The sequence below is a fragment of the Cupressus sempervirens genome, chromosome 4, assembly GCF_028749045.1.
Source record: "Cupressus sempervirens isolate cs-2001-9-10 chromosome 4, ASM2874904v1, whole genome shotgun sequence".
Taxonomy (NCBI): domain Eukaryota; kingdom Viridiplantae; phylum Streptophyta; class Pinopsida; order Cupressales; family Cupressaceae; genus Cupressus; species Cupressus sempervirens.
The window spans coordinates 34,310,802-34,326,786 of NC_143121.1; the positions used below are offsets into that span (position 1 = coordinate 34,310,802).

Sequence of the window (15,985 nt, forward strand, 5' to 3'; positions counted from 1 at the left end):
TCCTCTCAAAGTGCAACTCCCTTATGTTGAAGATCTGATTGCAAGACTCCATCTACCTCGCACTTGATGATCTATTGTCCATCTTTGTAATATGCCTCGATTTGGCGATCTATTAACTCAAGGAATTATTTACCTCTCACATCAAAGCTTTACAACAAAAATGATCCATCTGCGCCTTTTTTGTAATTGTGAACAAGAAATGTGATCTACCACCTCACAACCAATAGATCTAGGGATCAACAATTGATCAATCCACCACTCAAATGTTGGAAGATCAAAATCTCTTGTGATAGTACCATTTGATATCTAGTGCAAAGCTAGTGAACCCCCAATGTAGGTGACCTAGCCCTGAACAAATAACTACACAATCGAAGATGATAAATAACATAGAGATTCAAATCAAAATGGAACACTTTTTTCATATAAGAATCATCGGATTTACATCAAACACGTTGGGTAGTGATGCCTTCTTAGGTATGATAATTACAAACAAGAAAGAAACAACTCAAATCTCATATGTAGACATCCACCTCCTAGCTATTATCCCTTAGGATGCTCCTAGCTACTCCATGCTTAATAACTCTGCCTCTAGACAACACAAGACTCTATACTTTACCTCACAAGCCACAAGTAAGCCTAGAAAATTACATTAAATAAACATTTAGGACAAGCCCCAAGTGTACAAACATAACTAACTCATATGACAACATAAGAATATGCGACCTTAGATATAGGTCCACACTACATCCAATGACCAAGATCCAAGATTGCATAAGCTAACTCCCAACGATCACATGAATAATCTCTAAGGTCTGCCCAAGAAATTAAAAACATGTTACCAATTGCCACCAAAAGAGCTCTAACTAGAACGTGGACAAACCAATATAAGTTAAGTTAACATAGGAAGAAATCCATAGATGCACCCCAAACATAAACCCAAGCTTGCAGAACATAGGGTCCATAAAAACCAAGCTTGATGCTCCTGCATCAGTAGGAGATCTTGAACTCCACAACACGTTAGATTGTGGCATTGCTATCATATTCAACTATGTAATTTTTGAGTCAAAGTCATTGACCCATTTTTCATGAGTAAATAAGAGATGTTTGTTGTGAAGAACTTCTCGTGAAATATGGGTTAATGACTTTTCTACAAAAGTAGAAAATTTAATAACAAAAATTTAAGATCTTAAAACTCTCCCCTTAGAACATTCCATCTAATAATGTAATCTTGCCTCTTCATTTAAATATTTTTCACTTTAAAATTATTCTTTATTATGGAAAGGAATCAATAAGAAGTTGAACGTGTGCTTATAATGTTGATAGTTATTACATGAGAAGGGCCCCATATTTGAATATTAGCCCAACCTTCTATTTGGATTTTTTAACCATGATATGGAATTGAATTAGATGAACTAGATTTATCTTAAGACTTGTCAAATAAATTATATAGAAAATTGTTAGAATTGATCTCATATAAATTTGAAAAATACTAAAATAAAAACTTAATATATATTTATGTATGTATTTTTGAAATAATATATATGCATATATACACCTTGTTTAATAATTAATATAATCTAAATTATTTAATTATCAAGTTAGTCAATTCACAAAATTCAAACCATTTTATATATTCATGAGCACATGTAACCTTAATTAATTCTTCCTTTACCAAAATTAATATACATGTCAATCTTGTTTTACTACTTATGACTAAATTATTAAAATTTATTAATTTACTGAGACTTTTTATTAAAAATATATTAAAAAATCTAGTTTCACTAAAATATAATTCTATTATTCTAAAATCTTGAAAAATATTAACTTGTTCAAAAATATATAGATTATTAAAAATATATTAATTTGTCAAAAACAATTTATATCATCAAATCTAAAAGATATTATTGAAATATAAATATAGTTTAATTGTATAAAAAATACGAAATTTATTTAAAAATATAATTAAAATTAAAATAGGAAATTTATTTAAAAATATAATTAAAATTATTAAATAAGTAGTAAATTAAATTTGATAATATTTTCTAATTTAATTATGGAATTTCTTTTATCTTATTATATTTAACTATTTAGAAAACTAAAGAATTAGGGTTATTTAGTAATTTGAAGGTAAAATTTCTCCTCACCTTCGCATTATCAAATATTTTTTCAAATTTGTTCACTCCCCATTTCCAAATTTTAAAAAAATAGACTTCAAATTAATTAAGAATTTACACATTATTTACTTAAATATACACAAATCATATATTAATATTAATTAATTATCAAGCTTCCTTAAACCTTCCAATGATAATATAGCTTCCTTAAACCTTTTCATCCAAATTACAATAGCTAAAATTGAATTATTTAACCCTTAAAACTAGACCACATTTTAATCAGTGAAGTCCTGAAAATCAAGTCAAATTTTACCACTCTCTCAAATCAGGATGCCCTAAGACCGAGTTATTTAATCTTGCCTACAAAATCTAATTAATCCGGTACAGAATATAAAAGCAGTAGAGTGGGCCATAAAAACAGCGATTGTTTTGTTGTTTTAGAGTATAGCACAAGAAATGCACCCAGACAGCTTTGCAGATCCGCCTGATGTTTTACATGTTTGTGTAAGCCATGAGGTCCCATGTTCGAATCACACCACACCCCACCTTCTCTTTATAACCAGTGCTTTTCATCTTACTCATTTTATTTTGTTTGGATTTCAAATGACATAAAATGCGATGAAAGAAATCTCTGTTTGACAGTACGGAACGCAAACCCGTAGTAATGACCACTGGTTTTCTGTTGGCCTTTTTCGGTTCATCTTTCTGTTTCTGGCTTAACAGCGGTATGTCCTTCGGTTCAATGCCTCTTTTTTCCGTACTCACAGAATTTTTGCAAAGATTTTGAACTTCGTAGCATATCTATTTCGTATTCTGAAAGCTTTAAATTGTAAGCTGCCCTATAGAGATTTGCGGTGCTTTTTATTTTTCTTCGTTTTGGCCCTTCTGGCTGGAGGAGTTCTCAGATCAGTGTAAAGATGTGGTGTCCGTCATATTTTTCCACAGCTTTCTTGAACTTAGTGCTCAGGTGAGGATAAATTGATTTTGTGCTTAAGATGTTTTTGTCTGAGGAGATCTCTGTACAAAGCTCAAGAAAGCTGTGGGAAAATATGGAAGAATTCACCATTTAAGAGTTGCAGCAGTGACCTTTAAGGGAAGGAAACGGAGATACAACGAGCTCTTTCAATGTGTGGTAAAAAAAATTGTGATTTGGTAAGTACTGAGCATTCTTTGCAGTTTTTGCAAACAAAAATGTTTGACTTTGACGTCTAGCGGTCATCTTTGCAGGTTTATCCGATTGTAGGCAGAGGGCGGCATTATTTGAAATTTTAGCGAGGGTTGCCGTTATCACATATCCAGCATAAATATTATTCGTGTTCGCCGCTTTGAATATGCGGGGATGGAAGAACAATATACAACTTTTGCAGGTTCACATCAGAAGATAACAAGGTATTGCAGTATTTGAGAGCAATAGTACATGACGTTTAACCTAACGCTCATAGTCATTGCTATTCATTTAAATTGCGCTATGATTAAAGAGAGCCTTTTTTCCCTCTGTGGTTTCTATTTTAATTAGAGTAGTTGCTCATCTTTAAAGAATTTCCGTAAAAGCCCGCAGTAGATTGGCAAATCTCATCCCTGCAAGAAAATATTGTTCATTTTAATAGCAGCCAGAGCTTTTCTTAAAAATCTTTGAAGTATTTTTCATATAAATTGCAGTCTGAGCTTTTCTCTGAACATGTGTAAATATTTTTCATTTTGATTGCAGTGTGACTTTTTCTATTAATACCTATAAAGTATCAATGTATTTAGTGCATTCTTGTTAAAGCTGATGTTTTTCTTTCTCAGTGTCAGTGAATATTATAGCAGCAGTGTTTCTTTGACGTCTAGTGATCATCTCTGCAGGTTTTTCCAACTGTAGGAAGGGGAAGGAACTATGCAAAATTTTACCAAGGCTTACTGTTATTGCGCATCCGACTTAAATATTAATTAGTTTGCCGCTTAAAAAATGCGGGGATGGAAGAGCAATCCACAACTTGTGCAGATTTATATTTGAAGATAACAATGTCTTACGACATTTTAGAGTAATAAAAAATGACGCTCAACCCTACTCTCCTAGTGAATGCTATTCATTTGAACTGCGCTCTGGTAAAAGGAAGCGTTTTTTTTTTTTTTTCTTCCCAATTTCTGGTGTTTTGTATTTGCTATTTCAACTACAGAAGTTGCTCAGCTTTGATAGTTTCCAGGGGTGCCCGAACTAGGTTGGCGAATCTCATCCCTGCAAGAGAATTTTTCTCTTTGTTTCTTTTTTACAGTCTGAGCTTTTCTCTAAATATCTGCAAAATAGTTTTCAATTTATCTGCAGTCAGCTTTTCTCTAAAGATCTGTAAAAATCTCTCATTTTAGTTGCAGTCGGAGTCTTTCAATAAATATCCGTAAAGCATCAGTTTATTTGCTGCAGTCTTGTTAAAACAGATGTTTTCCTACCAGCGATCTGATAGAAAAATTGTGTTTTCCTTTAAAGCTCATCTTGTATCCGTATTCATTGCAATCTAGCAAGACAATATTTATCTGTCCGTGCCTAGTGATTATTATTATACTAATTTTTCGGCATCAGTGTATTACAGCCTGCTGATCATAGATCCTAGCTGCTTCTGTAAATTTTCTCGCCTACCTTTTTTGGTTGGATCAAATCTAGTGCTGTTGTTGCAGAAATTGATACCTTGATCATATGACGCTTTCCCAACCATAAAATAATACTTAATGTTTCATACTTGATCTTTCATTTTCCGGTTTAGGTGATCATGATCTGTTTCAATCTGTGCCATCTGGTCCAAATAAACAGATTTGGTTTCCCATGTTTCGTTGTAACGAATTATTTAGCAAGTCGATTTAGGATTTTACTGTTCGTTGAGTTATTATACAAACGCAGAGTTCTTATCGGTGAGGCTAATTAGGGTTTTCTTGCTTCAAGGTTTGGATTCTTCACAGCAAGTTAAAAGCTCGTCGATAGCATCCGGCTTTGTCTTTTTAAAGTTTACTTACTGTGCGAAAAAATTGTACTATTGTTTCACTTCTGGGTATCAAGAGTTGAATGATTATTATTGTATATTCTACTTGATGTAACATCGGTTTCGTTTATTGATTACATACGTGTAATCCATAACTAATCCAATGTATAAGTAATCTCTGTCCATATAAATTCACTTAAAAGTTTGATGGACAAATAGCAATTGCAGACCTGAATTCTCACAGTATGATAGTACTTTTTTAAACTCTGAACTATGCAAGCTTTTTCTGTAACAGATGTTCTTAACATTACACAGATGACGAGAAACCCATTTAAGAAGCAAATCATTGTTATATTTGTGCACACTGCTTTAAAAAAATTCGACAGCAACTGATCTCAAATTTTAATGAACCTTGAAAGAAAATTAATTGCACCGAATTCGCATGAATCGAAGTCAAGATCTGCCAGCTTAGTAGATGAAGAGTTTCTTTCAGTTATTACTTACCTCTCCATTGAGCAAAGCAGTACTTTTCCATTTTTCATGATTAAACTTTTTCCGCTGATTGTGAACCGTTTCTACTAAGCAAGGACAAATTATTATTTCCTGTTAAGACGGCTTGCAGAGATCTTCCAATGCTTTAAATCTTTTTCGCTGCATATCTGTACTTTTGCCCCCAAAAAAGACTTTTGCTCACACCATTATTATGTACTTCATCTGTTATGTGATTTGATTTTACGCAAGCGAATTCTAAAGAGAGTTTTAGCAGGGAAACGAGCACAGCGAAAACTTACACTTCAGAGGAAAAGAAGAAATAGTTTCCGAAAAGAAAATTCCAGGAAAAGGTACTCGCAAAACTTACCAATTGCGGACAGCGGCGAAGAAAAGTGAAAGAAGAAGTGTTTTGACTGTTCTAGAAAAATTACGGTTTGATCATTTTGATTAGATCTAGAACTCCGCAGAGCCGAATTTGTCGGGTAGATGCACTTCTTTAGCAGTTATGTGGTGTAAAAGTACTAATGTGCAGTATAGTGAAGCTTACTGTTATCTGATGTTTAATGTCTCATGGCGAAGAAATACATTGAGTTTTACTTTAGGAATTCTGTTTAGGTTTAAAAAACTAATAACATATAGGTTTCCTATAATAATATTTAGTTTTTTTCCCCTTCTCCTCCTAAATGCGAGCTCTTACATGGTTCCCCTCTTTATGTGAGCAGCAACTATTTATTGAGGGAAATGATATTTCTAATTTTTTCTTTCTCGCTATTTAAGATTAAATAAAATGTTAAAATATTAGGATCATAGCTCCTCAAATTGATGCAAATTTGATTCACTTGCTAGCTAAAATAAGCTAAGGAGGTGTGTAGGGACTTGTTGTAAGTATAGATTTATTTATAGAATGAGACAATAAAAAATAAAGATTCTGGATTAGTTTGTAATTTAATATATCTAAATTTAGTAATTCTGATTTTTGATTGTGTGAATCTTTTTTGATTCAAAAAATATTCACAAAATCAAAAACCCAGAAGCACAGAATTACTATGCTGGATTGTGGAAATGCATTTACAATTATATCCAAGTTTATTTTATAATACTAAGTGAAAAATATTTTGAAGTTCACTTAATAAGCTTTGGTTGATTTATAGATTTGAATTTAAAGACATTTAGTTCAATTATATTGATTTGCAATTATTACTAGAAGAGGAAGTTATTATGGTTGGCCTAAATTAGAATAGCTTTGTCAAGGTAGAGCTAGTGGTTGTCCATAAGACCAAGCTTGTAATGGAGTAATTTTTTTTGAAACAAAAATCAAAGAGACATGGATTAAGGAGGAAAACATAACAACGTGAATTTTCATAACACTGGCAAACAAAGGAGGGATGAAATTCAATCTTAACCCAATTTATCATAAAATTATTGTTCCTCACTAACCTCTTATCAAACTAGAATAGTGCATACTTGTACACATAGCAATTGATGTTCAACAACAGAAGCTCAATACAAAGTCCTTATTGCCACTGTTATTAGTCTTACAGGCAAATGTGACACTTTGATGGGAGCATCTTGCATCACAAAACATAATGGGGCATTTTAAAAAAAAAATTGTGGAGTAGAGAGAAAGTGACAAAAATTAGAGAAAATAATAATGAAGAAGAAAAAGGGAAAAAAACATTTCATTTACCAAGTTGACATTTTAGAAGTTAGTGGAAAGTTCCTTATTTCATGTATTTAATGTTTTCTGGCAACCTAACTTGTGGCTTGAATGTGAATTTAATGAGAGTGTTTATTTAATGTCTTTTATGTTAGGTTGACTTGTGGTTTGGTTTAGTATAGGGTAAATCCTTTGGATTAAGGTTGACCTAACAGTTATTTGTAAATCCTTGGGTGACATTCCAAGTGAATGATATAAAGTCCTCTAGCAAAGCTCACTCCTAACAAGGTGATTGAAATCTTTTAACTAGGTCACATTTAACATTTTGTATTGTGATCTTAAACAAGGTTGGCCTTTCACAGGGCATCACTTCAAAAGAGTGAGAATGAGTAGTATGTTATAGGTGTTTTTTTTCCAAATTGGGTTTCCACATTAAATCATTATGTCAAATGCGTTATTGAATTTGTTGTGTTTCATACTTACATTTATGCAAAGTTGATTTGACAATAACCTACAAGTTTAAGTGATTGTATGATCTAATGGATGCATCCATGCATGATAAAAATGTTTTATAGAAATGGTTTCACTAAGTTGTGAAAAGTTTTGATTGTACATCTAGAACTTGGATAACGGATTCACCACCCTCTCAGTTATTCTAAATAATTCCAACAGTCATCACAGTGCCTATGTATGAGTTGAACAACATGGCATTGGAGAAAATGGAAGAATTACAAACCTTGCTACATCACAAGATAGAAAGAACAATTGAGGAGAGAACACAAAAAGAAACAGGTATTACATAGTATCAAAAATATTTTTGTTGATGCATTTGAGATTGTGGATGTAAATATGCAACATCTAATTTTGGATTAGCTATTATATATAGTTGATAAAGTTCATATTGAGGATATAGAGACTAATGATAAATTGATGAGATGCTCTGAGAAGAAGTTTGAGCACAAATTTTTGTAGAAAGTTTCAACTAAACTTGCAATTAGGCAGGTTGAACTTTCTAACCTTACCACTCAGTTGGAAGGAATTTTGGAAATAGTTCATTCTTTGTTAATGAAACTTTGTGATGTTGAGTTTTTCACATTGGAGAATCAATAATCTATTGGTATGATTTAGGAAGATATGAAGGCATGTACACATTTATTGAGTATGAATGCAAGTTCAAGCTCACCTTCATATAATAAGTTGATATTTGATCAAATAGTGATTAGCCAAGTTAATGGCTAGAGATAGTGGCATAAGGACCTAATTTGTTTTCTATTCAATTTATGATGCTACCATATTTGGAGATAATTTAGAGGGAACTATCTATAGCTCAAAATTTAATGAAGAAAGATACACATCTTTCAACTGTAGAGAGCTTAATTGATCTTGCTACTCAGTTAGAGATACATATTCAAGTCATGGAATCCACACAAGACAAATAGAATAAAGGACTTGAAGAAATTTTGGCAAGTCATCAAACATTTTTGGATAGATATAGGATAAACCCTATAAACCCCAAGCCTCAAGTGAAAAAAAAACAAGGGGGAAATGTATTCAGGACTACATTCTACCAAAAGAAAAAGGAACATGACGTAGAGATAGAGACTAAAATAAGATGAATCAACATCAGAGGTTACATATATGTATATATTACATAGTAGAGATAAAGTTTTGAAGACCGCGTTACAGTCTTAGGGGGAGTATTATTTTTTGCATGGAAAGCTAAGTCATGAAAACGTGCTTTTGTCACTAATGTCAAAGGGGGAGATTGCTAATCTCTAAACCTAAGTTACCTATTAGTTTCTAATAGTTGGTCATTTCCAAAGCAACGTTGGATGCTCATCACTGGATTGAGCCATCTAGAGAAGGTTGAGCTACAAAGGACTTGTCTACATTTTATCATAAGCTGAGAAAGTTGGAGGTATCTAGGCACCCTAGTAGAGACTGAGTCAGCATAAAAGTTGAGTAACACAAAAGAGACTGACCATTTGGCAAGTCAGTGTTGAGTGAGTCAATTAATGCTAAGTGTTTAGAAGCTGAGTCACATGAATGTTAGTTATGACCAAGCGTCAGAACATTCAAGTGTCAAGTAAACCAATTTTGAGATATGAATTTGTAATTGTACAAACACTTATGTAAATCACTTAATCAAACTTTTACATGATATTTAAATATTGTAGAGACAATTAAGGAGAAGATTACACATTTTGTTAGAAGGCGTTAATCCCTATGATAACAAATTAACCAATCCAAAAATCAGAAGGGTAAAACAAAAAAAAGGATGAAATAAGGATCGTTGACCTAATCTAAAACTTTCTATGATTATCTATTTAAAAAGGGTTCCTACCCTAGCATCAAAACAAGGATAGTGAATGAGTTTGAGAGAGAAGAAGCAAGCTAAGTACAGAGTGAAGGAAGGTTAAGTTTGAAAGGAGTTCAGATAGAGAAACCAAAGAAATGAAAGACATAATAGAGATACCAGACAAGGAGATCAAATTGAGATTTTTAAGAGAGGAGATCCATAATATACTTTTAGAGAAAATTGAAGGGTCTGGTACAGAATCAATTTTAACAGGTTAAGTAGGGAAAATCTCTTAATAGAGTGGTTCTAATAGGCCTTGTTTAAATCTCCTAACAGAGTCCTTATTTATTGTAAGTGTAAAATCCTTTAATAGAGTAAGACCTAAGAGTCTTAAACACTCCTAGTAGGGCATACTCCTCACAGGGTAGATCATCTAATATGATCAAATTGTAAGCCTAACAAGTTAACTTTATTTTTGCAGCAGTAAAGAATTCCCAACATCCTAGAATTCCTAGAATATCTTGTTTCCCATTAATATTTTCAACATCCTAGAATTCCTAGCAAGAAGATGTGAGATCAAATAGAGCTTGAGAAGCCAACATAAAAGAAACTAGAAGTTGTGCTCTTAGGTAGAAAGGCATGGAAGCCTAAAATTGAAAAGGTAAAGAACACAATTATTAATGAAGGCAATTTTATTCAATTGAATAATTTTTATCATCTATATACATGCATTGATAGATTGGAGTTACAAAACATTGTTATTAGACACATAATACTATCAAATAAGAAATTTGAGTATGCAAAAGATGATATCTTGAAAGATATTTATGAGAGGCAAACAGAAAAAAGGAAAAGGGTAGTTGATGAGGACAAGAATATTAGACAAAACCAAATAAGAAGACTATGGCAAGTTGATAGTGATGAACATATGGCTAGCTTAATGAAGAATCTTGAACATTATCTTAAGAACAAGAAAAGGGTCATACTGATAATGGAAGGCAATTATTAGGCAGTTAATGAGGAAATAGAAAAAACCATTGTGAAAATGATGATAGACCTAAATAAGGCACCAACAACAACTTAGATCACAATTCGAATAGACACAATGCAAATTGGTGGCACCAAGGTCATAGTTGATATAGTTGAACATCCTTTTAAGGATTATGGTACAAGCATTGTTGGCAATATCTCCAACTATACCAGTTCAAAAGAAGAGGCAAATGAAGATGAAGAGAAAAGGAAGAGTGAGGAGGAAGAGAAAAAGAAAGAACAAGAAGAGAAGAGAAGAAAATGAAGGAGAAAGAAGAGAAGAGGAAGAAGCAAGAGGAGAAAAGGAAAGTAGAAGAAGAAAAGAAGAGGAAAGATGGCGAGGACAAGAAAAAGAAAGAAGATGAGGAAAATAAAAGGAAAGAGGGTGAGGAAAAGAAAAAGAAAAAAGTTGAGGAGAAGAAAAAGGTAGAAGAAGAGAAAAAGAAGAAAGAAGAAGGAAAAAAAGAGAGAAGAAAAGAGGAGGATGAAGAAAAGAAGGCGAGTGCATTAAGTACATCTCTTACCCTTGCAAAATTAACATGATTAGAAGATGATGATCAGCCAGAGATGATATCATCTTTAAGAAAGATAATAAATAAAAACGGATAGGTGAAGAGTTTGCAAAAAACTCTTATGGATGTAACTAAAAAGTTACAAAGCACATTGGTAGTGAGATTGATAGATCTGGATCTAGAGGACAGAGAAAAGGCATAGACTCAAGCATTTGATGCTGATGCGGACACGACCCAAGCACAGAATGGACACAACAGGAAAGGGGAAATTTTATTAACTGTGAAAATATGCTAGTACATTCAGTACAGAGAAAATAAACTTCAAAACATGCCCTAAGGGCTTACAATAGTATAAGTCTGGAGATAATTTCTCCTTTTAGTATCTCCTCTCAAACTCCACTCTGAATTGCCTTTTACAATGCCAAAAATATTCTTAAATAGACCCCAGAGGGTTAAGGATTAGGAATACATTCTAGAAAGTGCTAGTTGGCATCCACCGACCAAATAGAAGGCTCTAGAAGTTGCATTAGAAGTCAGAACAAAATTAGAAGAATCCAGAAATGGTAATTGAACTTTCGGGAGGCATAACTTTTGAATCATAGCTCCGATTGATGAACCGTTTACATTTTCGAAAAGCTCTCAAAGCACTATATAGCCCTATGGACGAGCTTTGCTCATCCCCCGTTTTTTGGCCCTATTCAAAGTCATTTAATGCCCCTAACCTAACTTTGAAGCATTCTTAGGATGTCTCCAAAAATCGAAAAACTGCGATAACTTTCAAACCGTGGGGCCTTTTGACCTAATTCTTTTTCTAGAATGCTCTAAATTATAATTACATTCATCCAACCAATTTACACCTTCTAGTTTACCAAAATTATGGCTCAATTACATACTCCTATTTTTTTGACATTTACACGTATCCCAAGTTGTTTAAATACTCTATCCTAAAACGAAACTGTGAGAGTTGGAACCTTTATTTGACCCAAATGGGTATCCAGAAATGAAAACACATGAAACAAAAACTAAGTCTAAGTACATTTTTTGGGTGACACAGGATTGCCCTTATACCTCTGGATGCTCCTACATCAGATGCTAAATTCACTAACTTATCAGATGTAGTAGTAGTCCAAGTCCAAGTCAAGCATGATGCTCAAATGTTTGACACAGTATGTCAAAACATTAAGAATGGCTTAGGAGCTCTTAATGCATGCATCAAAGAGATAAGGAGATGTGAGCTAGAAGGAAAGGCATTGTATGCCAAATGTGCTATGTCTTTTAAATTCACAAAGGGAAGTGATGACGAGTTGCAGAGGAAGTGTAATGTGTAATAACCCAAAATTGGCACATTGTCATGCTCAACTAATTTCGGTCTATTTGATCTGACTTAAAGTCCTATTGTACTAGGCAATTCTAAATTTTGATAATCGCTACTTGACCTAAGTGTCAAATGCAAAAAATTCCTAATCTACATTAATTACTTACTCTATTTACTTCCCAAGTCTAATCGAATTAGTAAAGGTAAACCTATTAATCAATTTAATTTAATTACGAGTCCTCACACTTTTATTATATTAAATTTACACCTTTGGCTAAAATACATATTTAGGAATTAAATGTATTTAATTTAATTAGATATATCCTCATTTTAATTATTGAGATTAATTATTCAATTAATTAAATTATGCATTTACGATGTCATATTCTATTTTATTAAATTAAATATATTCTCCAAATCTTCTCTTTAGTTTAGAAATGGAAACTCTGAGTGGACTAAAATCAGAAAAGGAATTAAATTAGTTAACTCCTTATTCCACTCAAAAGCAAATCAGTTAACTTCCTTTTCATAAGGAAACTTTCTATTCTGATTGAATCTTCTTCAGATCTTGACCATTCATTCAATTTGATCTCAATCGTCAATCAAATTCTTGGATTCTGTTTAAGAAGCCCTCAAATCCTCATTTCAGAGGTTGCAAATTGAGTATTGTCGAACTTTTGCCGAATTGACTACTCATTTCATTTACATGCATAACTTTGTTAATCTTGCATGCTAAGCTCATCTAGTTTAATATGCATTCATGTAGATAAATTATTATTTCCTTTTATTAGATTAATCTTGCATCTCATTTAGATTAATCTTACATCTCATTTAGCTATAAAATCCTTCATTCTACATATCTAGTTTCTAGCTTCTTGATCTAAGAGCAATAGCATAATCATTCTAGTTAGGAGGCAACAGATTGACTTGTTGAGTTGTTTTGGATGAAAAATCCAATGTTCATTCCAGAATGATTCTTCATATAATGATCATGTTGAAGTGTGTGTGAATCATAGAGGCACACATTTCCCACATACATTTTTGGCACCTACTGTAGGGACAAAAAATCAAGTTGCTGGCCTCATTTGTTGTTTATTTTGCAATTTTTTAGTATTTTGTTATTGTCATCCATACAACCCCCTCAGTTTTTTCCATGAAATATTAATTCTCACATGAAGAAACTAAGATTTTGCTCCTTATTCTACACTTCCTCACATGAAAAAGTGTATAATTCCATAGTTTCTCATGTGGTACATGCCATTTTCTCGTGTGGGCCTATGAATAATTTTGTGCAAAATTTAGCATTAGTAAATGTAAAATGCAGTTTTCAAATTCTATTTTTAACATGATGATTTAACTAATGGTTGTTTCTAAAGCATTTTCATTTTCAGTTTCTAATTTTCAACAACTTAACAGTGGTTTGTAGAATTCTTGTCGAAGACACCCTATTACAAACTCTTAAATAGTACTAATGGTTTGATTGTAGGATGTTTTGTCAAAGATACATATGCCTAAGATTATATTCAAACCCACTAAAATGTTGTGTCTTCTTTATCGCTTTCTTACACATAGTTTAATAGGGCTTGTGAACTTTGTAGGGCTCTAGACAAAGGAATAGGGGAGTATGCTCTTTGCGACTTGGAAGTGATGCCCAAGAGTAAATTAGAAACCTAGATGCCTTTGGAAGAAAATACCCAAGGGAGGCAAGAAAGTTAGTAGTTCTCCCAAGCAAAGCCTTTGATGAAGAGATAACAATTTCCTTTTAGGGGATCAAAGTCTTGGAATAAGACAAGTTGGGATTGATAAGCTAACTTGGTGATGATTGTAGTGCCTATCGTGTTTGTAGTCTGTACCTTGTCTATTTTTTTTGATTCGAGAGATACTTGTTACTCCTTTTGATATTTGTACCTTGAGATGACCTAAGGGTCGAATGTTATACTTTGATTTCCATACCATAGATGCTTTGTTTCTATGTTGTTCAATTTATCGTACTTGCATGTTGATGCTATTTTGAGATGGATGTTATGCTATGGTTATTTACTTCATCTATGTTCTTTACACATTTTGCGAACGTGAGTGATGTAAATGGATTAATGAGTTATTTAATGCTTTAATTGCTTCGGCTAGTATGTTATATGCAATGGCACTTGATCGTGTGTTTTAGTGTGTAGGAATTATATCCCTGGTAGTGGCCTATGGAGTTGGTGGTCCAGCTGTTCATATTTTGCCAATGTCGCTCCTATATGGTCGATGTATCCTTACTTAGTTGTTTTATATTCAAACCTTTCGGTGATTAGTAAATCTGAACGCATTTGCATTATGTGATTAGACCAGTGAGCATATCTGTGCATTTAGAAGTTCGCATTCGTCGCGAAAGTGTTAAGTGATTTTCTATAATTTTAGGTTTTCGGGTTTTAAATCTTTTTGGATTTAATTTATGGAAGCTTTGCCTTAGGTGAATTTCCATTACGGATAATAACCTATTTTTGTTTGGGTTGATTCAGAGTTTAACTACTTCAGCTAGCTATTTTCCATAATGAACTATTCACTCAAAAATGAATAAATATTAGAAAAGTGAATTCATTATTCACTTCTCACATTTTGGAAAATTGAATTTGGAGAGAAAATTTGTGAATCCTCTTCTGAAGGATTATTGTTTTGCTCGTTGTGGGAGCTGTGAGCGTGGGATCTTTACGAGGTTGGTCTCATTGGATTCAGCTCGACGAGTTCTCGCTTTGCTGTCAGTTTCAGTAGTTTTGGCAGATTGGTTATTTTATTCTACGAATTTCAGTTTCGGCCCTTTTTGCTATCAGGTAGGGCCTTCTCTTTTTAATGTTTTTACTCTGTTTCTGCTTTCGTTTCTTGTAGTATTATGTTAGGAGGCTGTGAACTAGTGTTCCCCTCCGTTTCTATTTGCTAGTTCTACTCGGTTGGTCGGGTATCAACATTTTACCTATTTTTGGAATGGGGGTTTTGGTTTTTGGGCCGTTATGTTGGCTATTTTTGCATACGGTGTCCGTTTTTAATTATTTTTGGATTTTTGGAGTTTTTGAACCAAAAGGCCAAATGGGTTTTAATTTTGAAATTTTTCCAAAATTTGGAGTTTTTACCTTGTTTTGCATGCTGCCCTGTTTTCTCGAGTTTTCTTGGCACATTGTGGTTTTTGGACCTAGATGATCCATTTGGATACCAGTCGGAACACTTTTGCATCTTTTGTTGCTTTGGGATACGTGTAGCATTCGTCATCCCGATTATGTTTTGTGATCGATTGACTTCTATTTGCATTCTTATCCTGTCCTTGTGTATGATCTCTATGATGGTGGTGCGCCACACACATGTACATCTATCGGGTGACCTGCGGGGCTCGATCTTCTGTGGTACTTCCAGAAGTTGTGATCATTGGGGTTGGGTTGGGAGTTTGCATGCCTACAGGCACTCATCGCTAGATGAGCATGGGTAGGGTAGGGTAGCATATGGAGGGGGCTTCTATCTCGCAGCTTGGTGACCTTAGTCCCACAGGGTTGGCAGAGGAAGTTTTAAGTAAGTGATAATTAAATAAAACATTGGGTGGTAATAAATTTAAGATAATAAAAAAATATATGCGGGGCCCTCCGTT

At 33.3% G+C, this 15,985-nt stretch overlaps 1 long non-coding RNA gene across 2 annotated transcripts; it reads left to right on the plus strand.

Moving 5' to 3' along the window:
• Positions 1-2,682: 2,682 nt before the first annotated feature.
• Positions 2,683-3,791, plus strand: LOC149559816 (uncharacterized). 2 transcript variants are annotated; one of them, XR_016363312.1, is made up of 3 exons: positions 2,683-2,839; positions 2,960-3,246; positions 3,342-3,791. It is a non-coding gene; the product is annotated as an uncharacterized LOC149559816 (long non-coding RNA). The 2 variants fall into 2 exon arrangements; XR_016363313.1 differs by having other exon boundaries at positions 2,960-3,791.
• Positions 3,792-15,985: the final 12,194 nt, after the last annotated feature.